The 7,644-nt window shown below is 43.2% G+C and overlaps 1 protein-coding gene across 1 annotated transcript in view; it reads left to right on the top strand.

Moving 5' to 3' along the window:
- Positions 1-2,823: 2,823 nt before the first annotated feature.
- KAZALD1 (Kazal type serine peptidase inhibitor domain 1) overlaps positions 2,824-7,644 on the top strand; it is a 45,453-nt gene continuing 40,632 nt past the window's right edge. Inside the window, exon 1 of the mRNA XM_083149214.1 lies at positions 2,824-3,065. The gene's annotated coding sequence lies outside the window, so the exon portion shown is untranslated. The remainder of the gene's footprint in view (positions 3,066-7,644) is intronic.

Below are 7,644 nucleotides of genomic sequence, written 5' to 3'. Positions count from 1 at the left end.
CGGTAGTAGCACCGCTCATTTTTGGTGCACACCCCCGTGTACGCCCATATTTATGCCCATTTTCCCTCATTATTTCGGCCGCACCCCTCATCACGCCCCTATGCCGCCCCCAATGCCTGTACACTCACGTACAGGTTTTTTCGCACGTAGAGACCCGGCCGTAAGCGTTGTGGAGTGTTCGCGCCTGCGCATTAGCGAATGTACGCATGCGCAGATCATTAAAAACCCCGGGACGTGCGCGTACGGCCCGGCCGCTCCAACCAGAATAAGGCCCAGAGTAACACAAACAGATACTGTACGGACAAACTCTCTGTTTTACTAAGAAGGTCACTGTGTCACTGAATGTTTGGTTAGTAAGTATCTTCATGACCATCTCCCAGAGTGAAGTAATGTACAGTAAAGTGATATGTTTATAAGATGTCTAAGCAGGACTGTGTAAATACATACAGTGCATCCCAATGTAAGCTATTACTAAAATATGCAATTCTACTGTGGGAAACTGTAGGGGGTCCGACCAGCATGCAGTATACCATATTTGAATTCATATGGTACAGGTTGAGTACCCTTATCCAAAATGCTCTGGACCAGGAGCATTTTGGATAAGGGATAACTTTGGATTTGGGATTTTTTTTATACTTACCTGGCCCAAGCGTCCATCACATCCATCCTGAGAGGCATCCCCGGTCCCAATTATACATTGTGCGGGTGCTGAGTGCTGTAGTGCCTTCCCTCTTCACCTGACTGTTGGATGCTCCTACAAGGGAATGGGATCATTGGGTCAACAGTCATTAAGTCAACACCATTAGGTCGACAGGTGTCTAGGTCGACATGGCTCAAGGTCAACAGGTGTCTAGGTCGACATGGGATATGGTTGACAGGTGTCGACACATGCATTAGGTCAACATGTTTTTCACTGTTTTTTAACCTGAATTTCGACACAGTCGACATGGACACAGTTTTAAGTGCACTACGCTCGCCATGCTTCAGGCAATGAGCCTTGCTGCGCTCGGCACACTATTTTATTCTCCCACTGCACCCTAGTGGATGGTAGGGCATGAAATACCGCCTGTCGGCACATGTCGGCTCAAAAAACAGTGAAACACCCCATGTCAACCTTTTGACTGTCAACCTAACCCATGTCGACCTAACGCATCTGTCAACCCAGACACCTGTCAACCTTGAGCCATGTCGACCTAGACACCTGTCGACCTTCCAGTATGTCGACCTAACGGTGTCGACCTAATGACTGTCGACCATCATGAGGTCAACCCATCGACCATATCCCCCTACAAGATATGGCGATTTACCTTCCTTTTCCCCTGCAATTGACTCCATCTATCCATTTGTTACTTTATTGCAATATTTGTACAGTATGTATGCTCTGTAATTATGGGTTGGTTCTCTGCTGTGCATTTTATTATGCTATTTATTTTATTTACTTTTATGTCTAAAATAATAATAATACATGTAAATCCTACTGCCACGTGTGCCCCCCCCCTCCCAAAAAAAGAATAAAGGAATATATGGTGGATTAGAGGAGCGCACAGTGCTGCCTGTGGTGATAGAGGCAAGAGGAGCGGGAAAACGTGCGGGAAAACGATTGCACGGGACCATCCGAGCAGGGGGTGGAGAGGGGCATGAAGGGCTGTTTGGGGTCATTACCACATGCGTACGTCCTGCGTTTCATGGGCGTTCCCATGAAAATGCTGGGCAGGCATATGGAAATGCGGTCCTGACGCACGTGTGGGGGGCGGACAGCTGACATAGCCGGATGCCAGCTACCCGCCCATATCCCTCTCCAAGCTTAGGCGAGGAGGACCCACCCGCCATAACCCTTCCGGGGTTGAGGGTAGAGGGTCTCTTCAAGCTTCAGTGAGGAGGACCTACCAATCACCCTTTTCCCCTCTTGGGCCTTTTGGCTGAGAGGGGTTAGGGAAGTAATGTGGCCCTTCTCCTTTCAGAGAGGGTCCATATGTATGTACGCCCCTATGCACAATTGAGGTCACGCACTGGGTGCTTGAACTGGAGCACCACATCGGGCTAAAAAAAAAAAAAACTAACACAGCAACTTACTGTACAATAAGTTTTTAGGAGCATAATGATTAATTTATCACATAGTGATTTATCTTTACATTATTATATGTTTTTAAAGACCTGGGTGTAACAAATTCTAAATAATCTTATTTTCCTTCAATGACAAAAAGTAAATATTTAGTACCATTGATTTTTAATACCTGGGATCATACTGTGGTAATGATTTATCTTATCATACTATTGGTGGGTTCTAGATTAAATAAAGTAAAATAAGTAAAAATATGTATTATATCAAAGAATGTCATAAATGTAAGCTGCCAGACACTGCAGAAAATGTGCCACCCCATAAATAAAGGTTGTTGTTGATGATGATGATAGTTATACTGTGTAAAACTCTTCCAAGTCTCCTCTTCATTCAGGAATCTGGGAAAACCACCGGTGATTATTATTGTTGATTATTTAAATGGTGCCAAAAGGGTTCTGTAGCATCGTACAAGGGGAAAACAGTACAAGAAACATAAGTACGGACGACTACAGAACAGTATATCAATTTACATAAATATATTACAATTAATAAATATGTACAGAAGACAGAGGAGAGAGGGTGATTTGAGGATCTTTGGATTGAATGCTAGCAGTTCCAATTTGAGCACAGACCTGTAACAATGTCCTATATTTGGAATGTACACAGTGACATATACATCCAAGTTTTTCCTCCATTCCTTTGTACTAGAAGCAGAGGAGAGAAACACTAGCAGAGAGAGGTCTGAACAGTGGTTTGTGGATAGGGGGATGGGTCTGCGAGGAATCACATTTCAGTTTGACATCACTACTTCTCATTCAAACAGGGGACAGTATAAAGGGTATTGGAAAGGCAGCCTCAGATTGCAGAGGTTGTAACCCTTCAGCACATCAGTAGTAGAGAAAGCTACCGGCTGTTACATGCACCCAGCTTCCAACAGGCTCAAGCAGCAGACAGACCCTGTCAGAGGACCGCCAGCTGTGCCATCCAGGGAGAGACAGTGCAGCAGGTAAGGACATTCTTTGCCAAAGAGACAAGCTGCTACATAGAACACTTACCACTGGGATACCTGTATGCACCTTCCATTAAAGCAGGCATCACTTATAAATTAAATTGCATTATTTGAATTAATTTGTCTTTTTGTGCTTTCACTTACTGAATGTTCTAGATTTGGTAAATAAATATAACAATCCTTTTATGTACATAAAGTATTATCTGTCTAGAATCTCTAGATACATTGCTTATGATCCCAGTGATATCTATTTGTATCTAGAATGTAAACAATACAATTAAAACTTTATTTTGTTTATTTAAACACTTATCATTAATTACCATCATATAGAAGGATTTCCTCCGAGTTATCCATATCCAATGTTTTACATTGCAGAAAATAATGACATTGTTAGAATAGAATTTGGTACTACGGGGGAAATGTACTAAGATGGGCGTTCTACTCTACATGAGATGTTGCTATGGGCAACCAGTCAGATACTATTGATTATCTTAGAAGGTGCTAAATAAAAAAGTAGATTCATTTATTATACATTTCTATTATTATTTTTGTTATACTTTATTAATATGGTGCCGCAAGGTTCCGTAGCGCAACTCTTGTATACATCAATACGTTTATGAATGGATGTTGAAGTATCACAACAGTGTCACTTATAGCCTTCACGCTGTACATGTTTTGGGGATCAGTAGAGCTGTGAATAAGGATATGTTCATAGAAGAATGAGGTTAGTGTGACCGGAGTAGTAAACGTACTCTGCAATCTACTAGAAAGCAAAGGAATTTAAACCAACTTTCCAGACCACATGATCCAATGTTAATGGAGAATGTAGATTAAAATAAAATACTTTTAAAAATTCTCTAGACCACAGGATAAAATGTTATGAGAGAAACCTCACTGCAGACAGACAACTGTGTTGTATGCCGAGATCCCAGAAAGCAATGCTAACCAAAGCATTAAATATATCATTGCAACTTTTGTAGATAAGAGCAATGTACAGTAACACGAGTGCATTTTCCTTCCCAGCAGTTGAACATGTGCCTTTATCTTCATATACCTATTTCAATTAAAGCCAGACTTGCAGAGTTTCCTGAGCAGACAGCCAATCGTGTCACTTTATTGAAAGTTTTATGTTTTTAATAAATCATTTGGACATTTTATTTTGGGTCTCACTGTTTTCCATCCCAGAGGTTAAGAATAAAAAAAGTTCTAATTTGAATCATTTAAACCCCAAAATTGCATTCTTTCATCGTGGAATTTTTTTGTTGAGTGAAAGACGGGCAGTATGCGAAATATTTACTGGCTCCACATTGTATAGGCAGAAATGTAAAGGCTGGAAGCAGAGGCTTACGCCGTGAATAGTCTTACACTGCAGTTCCCCCATTAACTCCTGCCAAATTCAGCACACTGCTGGCATCGTTAACTGGAAATTGGGCCTATAGGTTGCCAATGAACACTTGAGCGAGGCAGCGAGCCAGCTTGCGAATACAGTTGTGGCTTCTCTCTGTGCTGTGCAGTTGAGCGTAAAAAAGTTTTGTGACTCTTTTGTGAAGAGATTTCGCCTCCCGCTGCGCAATGGTGCCTGTCTCAGGAGAGTTTTGGTGAAGGGGCAATCATATGCATTGTTTTTCTTTCTGATTTTAAACTTTTATGCACATTTTAAGCCAACAAAGCATGCATGGGTCATTGTGATCTGTGCAGGGCTTCCATCTGCTGCAGTATAAGAGTTTGAAAATGTATGAACGTTGGGTTTTGACAGTGAAATAAATTTTGTTTTTTAAGGCTACAATCCAATGTTGATACCTGTCAGTTTTCGAGTATACCACTCTTTGTCAAGGATGGTGCTCCCTTGCAGGAGATAGCTTTTTATTACGTAAAAACGTTAATAAAGTTTTTACGTAGTAAAAAGCTATCTCCTGCAAGGGAGCACCATCCTTGACAATCCTTGACAAAGAGTGGTATACTCGAAACGCGTTGGTTGCCGGGAGCATGATCCGGAAACACGCTGCCCCGAACTTCCGATTTTTGCTAAAGCCGCACGGAGCTCCACGGGACACAGAAAAACATCAGAGACAAGTGCTACACTGCGAACCTGCCTTGCCCTATCTACATAAGGGAGAAAGGTATTGTAGGGACATTGTAGATTGCTTTCAAAGCCTCACCCACGTGTTTCCCCGGAGCTGCCTTTTCACAAGAAACGCTACCACCAAATGCTCAAAAAAAGGGCTGTAAACATACTTTACTAACCCCCCTTTTTTTCAACAGGCAAGCACATTGTTTAGTCATACCATAGTCCACTGTTTTATAGTTTTAACCTTATTATTATAATTTTCACAAGCGCCTTAAATATTACCTTTATCCTAGACCATACCATTAAGGCTGCTCAAAAAACCATAGCGCAGTTATCTAACCCCCTTGCTACCTATACTCCTACCTACACCTAGCTACACCTATACTGAATGGCTTTCTGCTGTCTCATATTAGATGTCATCTCGCCACCTTAAACGGAATATTTCAAAAACAGAATTAATTATATTTCCTCCAATAAACAGTACCAAAACTGAAATTGGGACTCTTACGCGCACCGAAGGCGCACCCCCTGAAATTTGGGGGCGTGGCCTAGAAGATAGGGAGCATGGACTATGTTCGCAATGCTCTTGTGAGGCCACACTCCCATTGTCGTTGCTGTGTGTGTGTGTGTGTGTGTGTGGGGGGGCATGACATGGCTCTGTGAGCTGCTGGCCATGCCCCCAGCCCCTCTGTCTATGGGAGTATATCCTGTGCCCATGTGCACAGCATCTATTCACCGCTGCCAGTGCTGGGCAGTGGGGACTCCCAACTGTCACCCCCCTCCGCAGGACACTGCCGGCACTGGACAGGACATGGGACCGTCCCCCCAAAAATGGGACAGTCCCCTTGAAAATCTCTCTAAGCAGAACACAATCCCGACCCCACTGACAATAGTTGTTCCTAGATCGAGCTAAAGAACAGGCTGCTGTACTGCAACTGGCTGCTCTATTGTGTACAAGAAGTTACTATTTAGCATTGAGCCACAGGGGCAGTAACTGCGCAGACCCTTCCACCTAGATCCCTGAGCGGTGGCATCAATCGCACAGAAATTGTTATGATATGCATATGATTGGAGGAAGTTGGGAGGGGGCACAATGCAAAATAAGACTGACACACGCCAACATTTCTGTCCTACATGAACTAGGAATACTTGCTCAGATCTGTATTGCATTTCTTTATAACTTAACAACTTCAGAGTGACTGCAGAAATTTGCACAAGGCTTGTGTATATTTTCAATATTCAACAGCTTCGTTGCAGCTACATTTTTCGATTCTGGAAACCTTTATATAAATATGAGTATATGTTTCTAGTACTGTTTTGCATGTCTAGCTCAAAGCCCCGCGGATGTTACAATGTTTATAGACATTCCTGTACTCAGCTTTACTGTAGATATAGTAATAGAAGACAATGTAATAGTATAGAGTCTGCATATATAAGACCTGCAAGTATGAATGGAGCGCCTGGATTTCTTTGAAGGTCATCAAGGTCATGTCCTAAAGTGGCATCAATTGTAGGAGGCTATGAGTGCTTTCCTTCTGCGCTCCTTCCATATTCTATGCATATTGCCCTATACAGCATAAGCAGTTGCACAGAAACCAAGATTTTAGTTTTTTGTTCTCTTTGCACTGGCATATCTACCACGGGTGCAGGGGATGCAGTTGCTATGGTGCCACAGTTCCCCCAGCATCAAGTCACAGGCTGCCCCCAAAGCCCACTGCTCCCTCTTCACCAATGGCTGATGGATGTAACAGCCGACGCCGATGGCACGACTGTGGAGGATGTGGTTTGGTCACACAGTAGAAAACATTACCCTACACTTGCCTGGCCCACTCTGCCCCTTCATGGCCTCCAATGTGCATTTTCAGCAGCAGAGCAGTGCAATGCCATGACAATTTAGGGTGCTGGGCCTAATATTGAGAAGTGCCAGAAACATGTGCTGTAGTGTCTCTTCTACCCCTCCCCCTCTCCCTGCCTGAATCTATCACTCCGTTTCTCCATATTCCTCTCTCACTTACTCCCTAACACTAGCTCTCTTCCCTCCCTACATAGTCTTTCTACCCCTCCTGACACAGTCTCTATCTGCACTGCCTCTCTCTCTCTCTCTGACACCGTCTCTTTAATTCTCTGACATTATTTTTCTCTATATGTCTCTGACTGACGCTCTGTCTCTCTTTCTTCCTCACACCTTTCTTCTTTCCTCCCTGGCAATCTCTACCCCTCTCTATTCCTGACACTCTCTTTCTCTCTCTAACACTGTCTCTTTTTAGCAAATTATTCCTTTCAATCTTCCACTGACACTGTCTCTCTCTCCGTCTATCTCTCTTCCTGACACTATCTCCCTCTCTTGCACTCTCTCCCTCCCTCTCTCCATTACACTGTGTCTCTCTCCCTCTATCCTTGATAATGTCTCTATGACATGGTCTCTCATGGTCACTTCATCTTTCTCTCTTTCCCTGACACTTCTCTCTCTCTTTAACACTGACAAACTCTTTCTGATACGGTCTCTCT

This window comes from Crinia signifera, chromosome 6 (assembly GCF_055691185.1).
Source record: "Crinia signifera chromosome 6, ASM5569118v1, whole genome shotgun sequence".
In the NCBI taxonomy this organism is placed as follows: domain Eukaryota; kingdom Metazoa; phylum Chordata; class Amphibia; order Anura; family Myobatrachidae; genus Crinia; species Crinia signifera.
This window is presented reverse-complemented; position numbering and strand designations above follow the sequence as displayed.